Source organism: Muscardinus avellanarius, assembly GCF_963383645.1.
Source record: "Muscardinus avellanarius genome assembly, chromosome: 2".
In the NCBI taxonomy this organism is placed as follows: domain Eukaryota; kingdom Metazoa; phylum Chordata; class Mammalia; order Rodentia; family Gliridae; genus Muscardinus; species Muscardinus avellanarius.
Window position 1 is genome coordinate 136712761 of NC_137787.1, and position 13563 is coordinate 136726323.

The window sequence follows — 13563 nt, forward strand, 5'->3', positions numbered from 1 at the left end:
TCTTGATTATCTGATGGAACAGCTCACAGTGGCAAAGCTCTGCTGCAAATCTAGAGCTGGGTTCTTAACCTGAGATTCCTTCTTTCTTCATACCACTTGAATCAGGAACCATGTTGGGCTTATCCCAATACTGAAAACATCAGTTTTTTTTAAATTTCCTAATAGCCACCTTCTTCATATCATTATCTCAAATACTGTGTCTTTCTGTGTGTGAAAACAAAACAAACCTTGATCTTTCCCCAAGCTTCTTGTGTTTCCCAATTTATTTTCTTTTACCAACCACCTATTTTCTTTATAGCAATATCATCCCGGAGGCCTTCAGCAACTTAACAAGACCGTTTCAAATCAACAACACAAAAATAAAATCATAAAAAGGGCTGGGTGTGTAGCTCAGAAGCAGATCGCCCCTGGGTTTGATCCACAGTACCAAAAAATAAAATGAAACAGAACAGACAAAGAAAAACTCAAATTATGGGTTTCTTTTGGCAACTACTTGAAAATATTAATTATATCCTTCATAAATTCAAATTGCAATGCTATCCATGACTGTCACCCAGTTTGTAAGAATTAACAGAGAATGTTAGAACTTTAGGGAAGGAAGTTGGGGACCAAAAACAGGTTAAAGTGTCCGTGTGCACGCGCGTGCACACACACACGTGATCAATGACTGGCTACTTTTTTATACTTTCTTCTGAATTTTCCTTATACATTCTAGGTTATGGCTCAATGTGAAAATGATGCCAGAGAAGCAGATGAGAAAGCAAGCTTTGGGCTCATGCTGCCTGGACAGAATGAAACCCTTGCTCCATCACAAACCAGCTTTGTGCCCTTGGGTAGTTATGGAAGCCTTTTACCTTTCGCTTTCCTCTCTGTACAATGGAGATAATGGTATCTACCAAAAAGAACTACATGCGTGAAAACCATATGAAATGTACATATACAATTCTCAGGAATAATGGCTGGCAGTAATGAACGGCCAGTATCATTACCATGAGTGAGGGCTGAGCTACAAATCTCAGGACTCGGTTATCATCTCCGTGGGGCTACTGGGTTGATTTTCCCGGTGTCCCATTCACCAGGCAGGTCTCAGTACTTGCCAAGACTGATTGGTGATGGATTCAGCAAGTGAAATGCTTTTAGCACCTGTCTTTGCTCCCTTTTCAAGTCCTACTCTAGTTTCACACAAATATTGTGTGTGTGGGGGGGGTACTCCCAGTCCTATTTCATATATGTTTTGATTTTGAAACAGGGTCTCACTAAGTTGCAGAGAGCCTCGCAATTTAGCTGAGGCTGGCTGTGAACCTGGGATCCTCCTGTCTCAGCCTCCCAAGTACTGGGATTACAGGTGTGCACCACTGTGCCCAGCTGTTTGCTACAAATTGAAAGCTTGAGGCCTATTTCTGGTTCTGTATTGCTGATGCATAGACTCCACCCTGTCTCTTCCAAGCCTCTACTTTATCACCATGTCATCGTCTCTTTGGCTAACTTCTCATGGAAAAGGCAACCGGAAGGCCTCTTGCTTCCACCATTTCTCATAACTGAGGCCATATCAGTCTTTGGCTGGAATGCAAAGCCCCTTTCCCTTTTATCAGCTGCCCCTCCACAGCCATGCAACAAAGGCTCAGGTCAGGTTTAGCTAATTTCTAAATACACTGACCTTTAATCTTGGCCAAATACCATCGGTGTTGGCACTGCCAGTCACTGAAGTAGAAGGTACAAAACAACAAAAACAATAATTGTTCCCTGGGGGCAGGCTAGAAAGGGCCTCAAGGGGGCACATCCCCTTGGAAGATGATTAAGCAAATATTTTTCTCCTTCCTTCAAAATGTTCCAAATGTCTCAGCCTAGTAAGTAAGAATGGTTTCAACAAGTAATGAGACCCTACAGTGAGCTGCATCTCTACCACGGGGCCTGAGAAAGTAAAGCAAGAGCCACTTTCAAGCTGCCTTTTTCTTTCTACATAAATGATCATATATTAGGCTTTAGATGATGATAATGATGATGATGATGATGATGTGTGTGTGTGTGTTCCCAGGGGCATTCTACCTCTGAGTCAAACCCCCAGCTCTATTTTATTTTTTTATTTTGAAACAGGGTCTTGCTAGCATGAGTTTCATTATTTGCTGAGGCTGTCCTTGAATTTATCTTCCTGTCTCAGCCTCCCAAGTACTGGGATTACTGGAATGTACCATCTGAATGCAATTTTTCCCCCTTCCTCATAGTAAAGTGAGGATAGAGGAATTGCCAGTTGCCGGAGTTGGCTTCTGATAAGGATGTTTTTTTTTTTTTTTTCCTGTTTCTACACTTTTCTTTTACTACCTCTTGTACTTGGAAAATCCTGAAGACAATTGTTTTTAAATGCTCAATTATTCCTCTTGACATACAGGATATCTGTCCCTATATCCCTATGTCTATATGCTTTTCCCTGTATGATCATTTTAGTCAAAATCGTTGCTTGAGAACATTCTTTGGCCAGGTGTGATTCATCATCACTTCTTGCTAAGATGCATCTACACATTCTAGGGTGTTTGCTATTCCCTGAGAAAGAAGCATCTTTCTTTTCTTTAAATGAAGAAATTCCCTGACTTCATTAACTCTTCATCAGGACATCATTCAGCATATCTTTCTCCTTTACATTTATCCAATTCTTGAATTCCTGACTCTTTAAATAACTCAGTCTTCAAGCCTATCAGGACTAGAGTAATAACTCTCCAAACTCCAAGTCTGACCTAGACCTTTCTCCAGAAGTCAGTATTTTCAACCATCATCTAATCAAATATCTTTACCTGGAGAAGTACCCGTGATTAAATAGTCTACATATTAGAAAGACATCAAATAGAAGCTGGGCGTGGTGGCGCACGCTTGTAATCCCCGCACTTGGGAGGCTGAGACAGGAGGATCTCACAGGTTTGAAGCCAGCCTCAGCTACTTAGTGAGGCTTTCAGCAACTTAGTGAGACCCTGTTTCCAAATAAAATATAAAAAGGTCTGGGGGTATAGCCCAGAGGTAGAAAGTCTCTGGGTTCCACCCCCAGGACCACAAAAAAAAAAAAAAAGAAAGACATCAAATAGATATTATGGAAATTTTGTTGATACATGTAAAATAAGATAGCATATGTATATATACTGAGTGTTTACTGAATAAAATAAGCAATCATGAATATGCTACTCAATACTGCAATGAGAACATGACCAGTATCACTGAAGCTACTTGCGCATTTTCTCCCAAGTCTCATCCCACCTCTTCATAACCATAATCCATAATTTTGTTATCTTGTTGAAATATAATTAAGTATATTTACATAATATAGTTAAAACAAGATAATTAGCATATTTATGTGACATAAGTATATATTTTTCTATTTATTGTGGTACTGGGGATGAAACCCAGGAGCATTCTACCTCCTAGCTACACTCCCAGCCCTATTTTTTTTTTTTTTTTTTTTGGTGGTGCTGGGGTTTGAACCCAAGGACATTCTACCTCTGAACTACACCCCCAGCCCAATTTTTTATTCTTTATTTTGAAACAGGGTCTCACAGAGTTGCAGAGGATATAAATAGCTGAGGCTGTCTGTGAACTGTGGTCCTCCTGTCTCAGCCTCTCAAATGCTGGGATTACAAGCATGCGTCACTATGCTGATAGAAGTATATATTTTTTATCAGTACAGTGATCAAAACTAGAGTTTCAGGCATGCTATGCAAGTACTCTGCCACTGAAGCTTTTTCATTAATTTTATTTTGAGACAGGATCTCAAAGGCCCTGGCCTCAATCTTGTGATTCTTTGGCCTGAGCCGCCTTAGTAGCTGGGATTATGGATGTGCACCATCACTCTGCACACTGATTTATCATGTAATTTTTATTTGCTTTTGACCTGTGTAAAATACCTGGCCTTCTGTGGTTGCTTTTATAACTTCATATTATGGTAATAAGATTGATTCACAATGTTTTATGAAGCTCTTGTAGGCTAATTTTAGTTCTACTCTATACATAATAGTGTAAAGGGACCACAGTTCACTCAGTTATAATACTGTTAGGCTTTTGTTGTTAGCAGAAACACTACCATGAATGTTTCTGTACCTGTCTCTTAGAGCACACATGCCAGAATTTCTCTGGGCCCTAAAGTAAGGCTATAAACATCCAGAAATGGAATCGATAGATTATATGTTCAACTTTACAAGATGGTTGTAAATGACTTTGCAAATCACTTTGCAAAAATTTTCCAAAGTGGTTTGCATCAATATAATCTTACTGGCAGTGTAAAAATAACCCTTTTTTATATCACTAATACTATTTGATAGTCAGACCTTCTAATATGCAATATTCTAATGAATGTAAAGTCATAATCTAAATTTAGATTACCCTGAATTTTGAGGCTCAACAACTTTCACCTATTTAAAACTCATGTTTTCTCCTCTGTGAATCCCATGCATGTTTGTGTGTGTGTGTATTTTTCTTACTAATATATTGTAGTGTTACACATACTTATTTTCTCTCTCCATACGTGTGCATGCACACACACACACACCCCTTTGGACATTATACATACTTATGGGTAGTTGGTAATTGGCAGTTATAGGAGTAGTGAATGCATTCTCCAAAGTTAACCACCTCATCTCACCTTTTTCATCCTGTTTAATATCAAATATATGAAGTTTCTATATATCTAACGCTTGATGTATCTTGTTTAAAAATCCTCTCTAAAGTTTTATTGACCTTAAGACCGGCCAGGTGCAGTGGCACACACCCATAATGCCTCTTTTCTGGAAGTTGAGAGTGGGGGTAGCAAGTTCAAGGCCAGCTTGGGCAATTTAGGGAAAGTCTATCAAAAATACAAAAGGACCTGGGCAGTGGCTCACTCCTGTATTCTTGGGAGGTTGAGACTGGAGGATCACAGGTTTGTAGCTATAGCCTTAGCAATTTAGTGAGGCCCTCAGCAACTTTGGCCCTGTTTCCAAATAAAAAATAAAAACGGGGACTTCCGGGAAGATGGCGACGGAGGAAAGCGGCACTTACAAGTCCCGCTAACAATCCAACTCTACTACCTCAAAACCAGCACCTTTCAGAGCCAGAAAACACCACAGCAAAGAAATAAAAACGGTAAATACAAGGGACAGAGAAAAAGGGCTGGAAAAACAAGACACCGGAAAAAAACCAGCCCGAAGTGCTGCGCCCGCACGGCGCAGAGCGGCCGGAGCAGCCGGAGCGGCCAGAGCCGCAGCGCGGATTGGGGGGAGCCGCGGAGCGGAGCGGCCTGAGCAGCCGGAGCAGCCAGAGCCGCGGCGCGAAACGGCCGGAGCGGCCAGAGTGGCCAGACCCGCGGAAGAGAGCAGCTGGAGTTGCGGTTCCGAGCAGCTGAGCAGAGCGGCCAGAGCAGCCGAGCGGAGCGGCCAGAACAGCCGGAGCAGTCAGAGCTGCAGCGCGGATTGGCTGGAGCGGCGGCGCGGAGTGGCCGGAGCCGCGGAGTGGAGCGGCCGGAGCAGCCGGAGCAGAGTGGCCAGAACAGCTGAGCGGAGCGGCCAGAGCAGCCGGAGCAGCCAGAGCCGCGTCGCGGAATGGTCGGAGCGGCCGGAGTGGCCAGACCCACGGTGCAGAGCAAGCAGCCAGAGCCGCGGTGCAGAGCGGCCGGAGCAGCCGGAGCGGCCAGAACCGTGGTGCGGAGCAGCCAGAGCCGCGGCGCAGAGCGGCCGGAGCGGCGCGGCCTACATCTCCCCTAGCAACACCAGGCTCCAGAGAGGAGGGAGACTCAAAACAGAGCTCAAATCCAGAGAGGAGGTACTCTGGCCTCGCGGCCTAGGATGCAGAAGCAGCGTCTTACTGCTGGCGGCAGTGGCGAGTTCACCGGACGGCCCTAGACCAACCCACTCAACCAGCCACCAGGCGCCTGAAAGGAGGGGTGGACAGCGAGCCGAGGTGAGCAGGGGCTGAACAGCCGGGCGGCAGTCAGCAGTTTTGTTGGTGCAGGGAACATCTAAAGCTCCCAAGGGCTGGGCGCAGCACAACTGGCAAGGACTCAGAGCAGAGTTCAAAACCAGAGAAGAAATACGCCGCATCACGGCCGAGGGCGTGGCAGTGGTGCCATATTGCCAGTGGCGGCAGCAGTGAATCCACCGAGTTCACTACAGCTCCATCAGCGCACTCAACAACCGTGAGTCAAATTGCGGCCCCTAGGGGAGAAATCCCAGTACTGCACTCCCAGGGACTTGCGCAGATAGTCTCCCTGGGTCGGAGATTTTAGCAGTGCAGCCCAGTGGGGGAGTGGCAGTGGCAGAGATATCATACCATAGTCACAACTCCCCACTGGAGAACACCCAACTTGGCACCCCCCACGGTCTAAGCAGCCTTGATTGACTCCCTGGGTCTGAGACTTTGTGATACAACACAGTAAAGGAGTAGTGGTGACTGAGATACCATAGACTAGAGATCCAGAGCATCTTAAGTGAACTCGTAGTGACTCAGGGAAGAACCCAGAGAAGGCACAAACTTCCAAAATCATGGGAAAGAGAAATAACAATGGAGCAGTGAATGCCAACAACACCACAACATCAGAATCTGATAACACAGAAACCCAAAGATCTCTAGAAGATCAAATTAGGAAAATAACTTTAGAAATAATAGAGGACTTTCGAAAAGAATTTAGAGAGAGTCAAAAAGAGATAAAGGATGCAATTAATGAAGTAAAGGCCTCAATTCAAAGTATAAACAACAGATTAGACCACATGGAGAATAGAATCTCGCTTCTTGAAGATGATCATTCTAAAAATGAACGCATAGTTTCTAATTTAGAAAAAAAAACCCGACAGCAGGAATCTGACATTGAAGAAATATGAGCCCATTTCAAGAGAGCTAACCTAAGAATAATTGGAATAGAGGAGGGAAAAGAAGGTGAAACCAAAGGGATCAACAATCTCTTCAAGGAAGTAATAGCAGAAAATTTTCCAAACATAGAGCAAGAGGTCGATACACAGGTCCAGGAAACTTATAGAACTCCCTTTAGACAGGATCAGAGAAGAGGATCCCCACGCCACATAATTGTCAAAATGACTAATGTGGAAGCCAAGGAGAGAATCTTAAAGGCAACAAAAACAAAAGGCCATGTGACATACAGAGGCAAAACAATTAGAATCACTCCAGACTTCCCAAACCAAGTTATGAAAGCCAGAAGGGCTTGGAGTAACATATTCCAAACTCTGAAAGAAAACAACTTCCAGCCAAAAATTTCCTACCCAGCAAAACTATCCATCAAATTAGATGGGGAAATAAGAAGCTTCCATGACAAACAGAAACTGAAGGAATTTATGTCTTCAAAACCAGCGCTAGAGAAAATACTCAAGGAGATTAACTGCAAAGAGGAAATGGGTAATTCACGCCAGAACCAAAGAAACAAGAATTCCCATCCAGCAGACAACTAAGCAAAGAAGAATAAACAGTATCTCAAACAGAAATAAGATCTTAACATGTTGGGAATTAAAAATTATCTCTCTATAATCACACTGAATGTAAACGGCCTCAACTCCCCAATAAAAAGACATAAAGTGGCAAAATGGATTAAAAGCCAGAATCCATCCATCTGCTGCTTACAAGAAACACACCTCACAAGTAAAGATAGGAACAAACTCAAGGTAAAGGGCTGGAGCAAGGTAATCCATGCTAATGGTACTCGAAGACAAGCAGGAGTAGCAACTATGATATCAGACAAGTTAGACTTCAAACCCAAACTTATTAGAAGAGACAAACAAGGTCACATTTTACTGGTAAAAGGAATAGTCCAGCAAGAGGAAATAACAATAATCAACATCTATGCCCCAAACATAGGGGCAGCTACTTTCATAAATCAAACTCTTTGTGACATGAAGCCACACATAAATCCCAACACAATAATACTGGGAGACTTCAACACACCTCTCACAATACTAGACCGATCTTCCAGACAAAGGGTCAGTAAAGATGTCTCAGAACTAAAGAACACCATTAACCAAATGGACCTTTTGGACACATATAGAATATTTCACCCAACTACAGCAGAGTTTACATTTTTCTCAGCTGCTCATGGAACCTTCTCCAAAATAGATCACATCCTGGGACACAAAATGAGCACTAGCAAATTTAAAAAACGTTACATACTTCCCTGTGTCATTTCAGACCATAATGGAAACTAGAAATCAACTATAAGAAGACCCAGAGAAACAACATAAACATGTGGAGACTGAACACCACACTTCTGAATGAAGAATGGGTCATAGAAGATGTAAGAGGTGAAATCAAGAAATTTCTAGAAACAAATGAAAATAAAGAAACAACATATCAAAACCTCTGGGACACTTTGAAGGCAGTATTAAGAGGAAAATTTATAGCACTGAGTGCTCACATAAGAAAAACAGAAAATCTTCAAATAAATAGCTTTATGACACACCTCAAAGCCCTTGAAAAGCAGGAACAATTGAACCCCAAAGCCAGCAGAAGACGGGAAATTATTAAAATTAGAGCAGAAATTAACGAAATAGAGAATAAAAAAACAATACAGAAAATCAACAAAACCAAAAGCTGGTTTCTTGAAAAAATTAACAAGATTGATAAACCACTAGCCAACCTAACTAAAAAAAAAGAGAGAATTAACCCAAATTATGAAGATAAGGGATGAAAAAGGAGACATTACTACTGACAGCGTAGAAATCCAGAGGATTATCAGAAACTACTTTGAAAAACTATACTCCAACAAAATGGAAAATCTGGAGGAAATCGACAACTTCCTAGATAAATACAACCTTCCTAAACTGAGTCAAGAAGATATAGAACACTTAAACCAACCAATAACAATCAAAGAGATTGAAATAGCAATAAAGAGCTTACCATCAAAGAAAAGCCCAGGACCAGATGGTTTTTCAAGTGAATTCTATAAAACCTTTATAGGAGAACTAATCCCAATATTACTCAAACTATTTAGGGAAATAGAAAAAACCGGGACTCTCCCAAATACATTCTATGAAGCCAACATCACACTAATACCCAAACCGAATAAAGACAGTTCAAGGAAGGAAAACTACAGGCCTATATCTCTGATGAACTTGGATGCAAAACTATTAAACAAAATACTAGCAACACGCATTCAAAACCACATCAAGAAAATCATTCACCATGACCAGGTAGGGTTCATCCCAGGGATGCAAGGCTGGTTCAATATACGAAAAACAATCCATGTAATTCATCATATAAACAGAATCAAAGACAAAAACCACATGATCATCTCAATAGATGCTGAAAAAGCATTTGATAAAATTCAACATCCATTTATGATAAAAACACTGCAGAGAATTGGAATAGAAGGAACATATCTCAACATTATTAAGGCAATCTACAATAAGCCCACTGCCAACATCATATTAAATGGGGAAAAACTTCAAGAATTTCCCCTAAAAACTGGAACGAGACAAGGATGTCCACTATCACCACTTCTCTTCAATATAGTACTAGAGACTCTAGCCAGAGCAATAAGGCAAGAAAAGGAAATCAAAGGAGTACAAATAGGAAAAGAAGAACTTAAGCTTTCACTATTTGCAGATGACATGATACTATATTTAGAAAACCCAACAAACTCAACCAAAAGGCTTATAGAACTGATCAACAAATTCAGCAAGGTATCTGGATACAAAATCAATCTTAAAAAATCAGAAGCTTTCCTGTACACCAACCATAAATCCACTGAAAAAGAAATTCAGAAAACACCTCCACTCAGGATCTCCCACAAAAAAATAAAATACCTAGGAATAAACTTGACCAAGGAAGTAAAAGATCTCTACAAAGAAAATTATAAAACACTGAAAAAAGAAATCGAAGAAGATCTTAGAAGATGGAAAGACCTTCCATGTTCATGGATTGGCAGAATTAATATCATTAAAATGGCCATCCTCCCAAAAGTGATCTACAGATTTAATGCAATGCCCATTAAACTACCAAGATCATTCCTCACAGACATAGAAAAATCAGTCCTTAAATTTATCTGGAATAACAAAAAGCCCAGAATAGCCAAGGTAGTTCTCAGCAACAAAAACCACGCAGGAAGAATCACAATACCTGACTTTAAACTATACTACAAAGCCATTGTAATAAAAACAGCATGGTACTGGCAAAAGAACAGATATATAGACCAATGGAGCAGAATAGAAGACCCAGAAACAAGTCCACACACTTTCAGCCAATTGATTTTTGACAAAGGGGCCAAAAATATACACTGGAAAAAAGATAGCCTCTTCAACAAATGGTGTTGGCAAAACTGGTTAACCATATGCAGAAAATTGGATGTTAATCCCACTTTTTCACCCTGTACAAAAGTCAACTCACGATGGATCAAAGACTTGGAAATTAAACCAGAGACCTTGAAGCTCCTTGAAGAGGGCATAGGTCCAACACTACAACACATAGGCACAGACAAACATTTCCTCAACAAGACCCCAAAGGCACAACAAATTAAAAGGAGAATCAATACATGGGATTGCATGAAACTGAAGAGCTTCTGTTCAGCAAAGGAAACTATCAAGAACCTCAATCGAGAGCCAACAGAATGGGAGAAGATTTTTGCCACCTACACCACTGATAGAGGACTAATATCTAGAATATACAGAGAACTCAAGAAACTCAACACTAAGAAAACAAAGCATCCAATAACAAAATGGGCAAATGAACTAAATAGACACTTCACAAAAGAAGAAATTCAAATGGCCAATAAATGCATGAAAAAATGCTCAACATCACTGGCAATCAGAGAGATGCAAATCAAAACTACCTTGAGATTTCACCTAACTCCAACTAGAATGGCCATCATTCAAAACACAAACAACAACAGATGCTGGCGAGGATGTGGAGAAGTGGGAACTCTAAGACATTGTTGGTGGGATTGCAAATTAGTGCAACCACTTTGGAAAACAGTATGGAGAATCCTCAGAAGAATGGGAACAAATCTTCCATTTGATCCAGCAATACCACTGTTGGGTATCTACCCAAAAGAAAAGAAACCAAACTACCAAACTAATGCATGTGTATCTATGTTCATAGCTGCACAATTCACCATAGCCAAACTATGGAACCAGCCAAGATGTCCATCAACAGATGAATGGATTACAAAACTGTGGGATATGTACACAATGGAATTTTACTCAGCCATCAAAAAAAAACTCAATTACATCATTTTCAGGGAAATGGATGGAACTGGAGGACATTATGCTAAGTGAGATTAGTCAGGCACAAAAAATAAGAAATCAGATGCTTTCCCTAATATGTGAGAGTTAGGGAGAAATGGGTCATAGGAGGAACTCTTGGAAGAGGATCAGTAACTTTTAACTCTGTTTACATTGTCTTTGGATATACAATAATTTTTTTTATTTTTTAGGGAGTTTGTTTACTCTTTTGTTGCCTGTGCCATTGAAATCATATCCAAGAAATCACTTCCAATTTCAATGTTGTGAGGTTTTATGACCCAGATTTTCTTCTAAAAGCTTATAGTATTAAGATTTATATTTAGGTCTTTTATCTATTTTGAGTTAATATTTGTATATGTGTTAGGTAAGGGTCCAATTTTATTCTTTTTCATTTATTATTATTTTTCAACAATATTTAGTTAAAAGACTAGTATTTCCTCCACCAAAAGTTCATGGAAACCTTGTCAAAAATAACTTGACAATGTATGGAAGAATTTATCTCTAGGCTTTTATTTAGCTCCAACGGTTTATATATCTGCCTTTAGAATAGTACTACACTGTTTCAATTATTGTAGCTTTATATGGTTTGAAATCAGAAAATATACATCTTCTAGCTTTGTTCTTCTTTGAGACTGTTTTGGGTATCTAGAGTCCATATTCCATATCATGATAGATTTTTTCTGAAAAATAAATAAATGTATGATAGTTTCACCTAAAAAAAAAAAAAGAAAAAAATATTCTCTGGTAAGAAAGAAAGCAAAAAGAAATATTGAAATGTTATCTTTAAGTCATCAAAAGTTTGGTACCAGACAAATGAAACTGTTATGTGAGATTATCAATGTTAATATTGTATAAATTGCTATAATACTAGATGTCAACCAGTAAGCCAAGCGTGGGAAGGAGGGATGGGGAGGGAATGGGGTGGGGATCGTGGTAGGGGCTAACTGGGCGAGATGTGCATGTATGTCTACAAAAGTATTTTCTTTATACCACTATGATGTATGAATACATTGCACCAATAAAAAATAAATTTTAAAAAAAATAAATAAATAAAATTTGAAAAAAATAAATAAATAAAAATAAAAACGGCTGTGGTATAGCTCAGAGGTAGAATGCCCCTGGGCTCAATATCCAGTACTGAAAAAAAAAAAAAAAAAAAAAGCCTAGGACTGTAGTTCATTGTACTGGTAGAGCGCCACTGAGTTCAATCCCCAGTACTGCAGGGGATGTGATGTATGTCACTGTCAATATGATTTACATTATGATGTAAGACCATAATGCACCAATAAAAGCACATTAAAAAAAATCTAAATATCAAGTCTTGATGTTTGGTAATACAGATCCCTCAACTTAATATTGTCTCCAAAAGTGTCTTACTATTCTTCATCCTTTGGTTATGCACACATAAATTTTAAGCAAAGCTTGTAAAACTTGAAAACCATTGAGATTTTGATAGAAATTGTGTTAATTATGAGACTTGAGAGATCTAAGGCCCTAAGGATAGCAACTGTAATCAAGATCTTTGTGCATCCTCCACTTAAGGGTTCCTTTAATGACTTTCATAAAGTTAAAAAATATTCTTCATGAAGTTGCTCTACATCTTTTGTTGGATTTATCTCTCCGTAACATGGTAACATTGTCTTTTTTTTTAGTTTCTGCTATTGCTCATGTTTGAAAATACAAATGGACTCTCCAACATATAGGCACAGGTAGTTCTTTCTCAACAAGACCTCCAAAGCACAGGAAACTAAAATGAGAATTAACAAGCGGGATGGCATCAAAGTAAAGACTTTCTGCTCCTCAAAGGAAACCATCAAGAACCTAAAGAGAAGCCTTTTTGTCAAATTGTTTCATGAAAACAGACTAAAAAAACACAAATGACAATTTCTAACAACTTTATCAGATTAACCATAGTTACATTCTATGTTCAAATATAACTAAAGACAGAGATTAGTCTAACTCAAGTGTTGATTATGACTCTTGTGTGAGATATTATTTAAAGGATCGGGCAATAAGTAATATAAATAGGACTTCAATTCAGACAAAAAATATTCAATATATTTGCTCTAGTACACAAAAAAATGAACAGCCTAAACATTTAATAAAGCACATAAAACATTTGTCATACACATAAAGTTTATTTTAAAAAATTGTTAAAAACTAACCATACAGGAATATTTAATATACTTAAAAAGTTTGTTCCCCATGTTGAAGGAAAATACATTTGCAACATCTTCCAGACACCATCTTTATAAAAGTAAAACTTCTAGATGCTGAAATGTACTACAGTAGATTCTATAGTTTACACTTTTAATCACAGGATTGGAATCCATTCTTCCTACTCCCCCCACCCCTGATGTGGCAGTTGTTATTC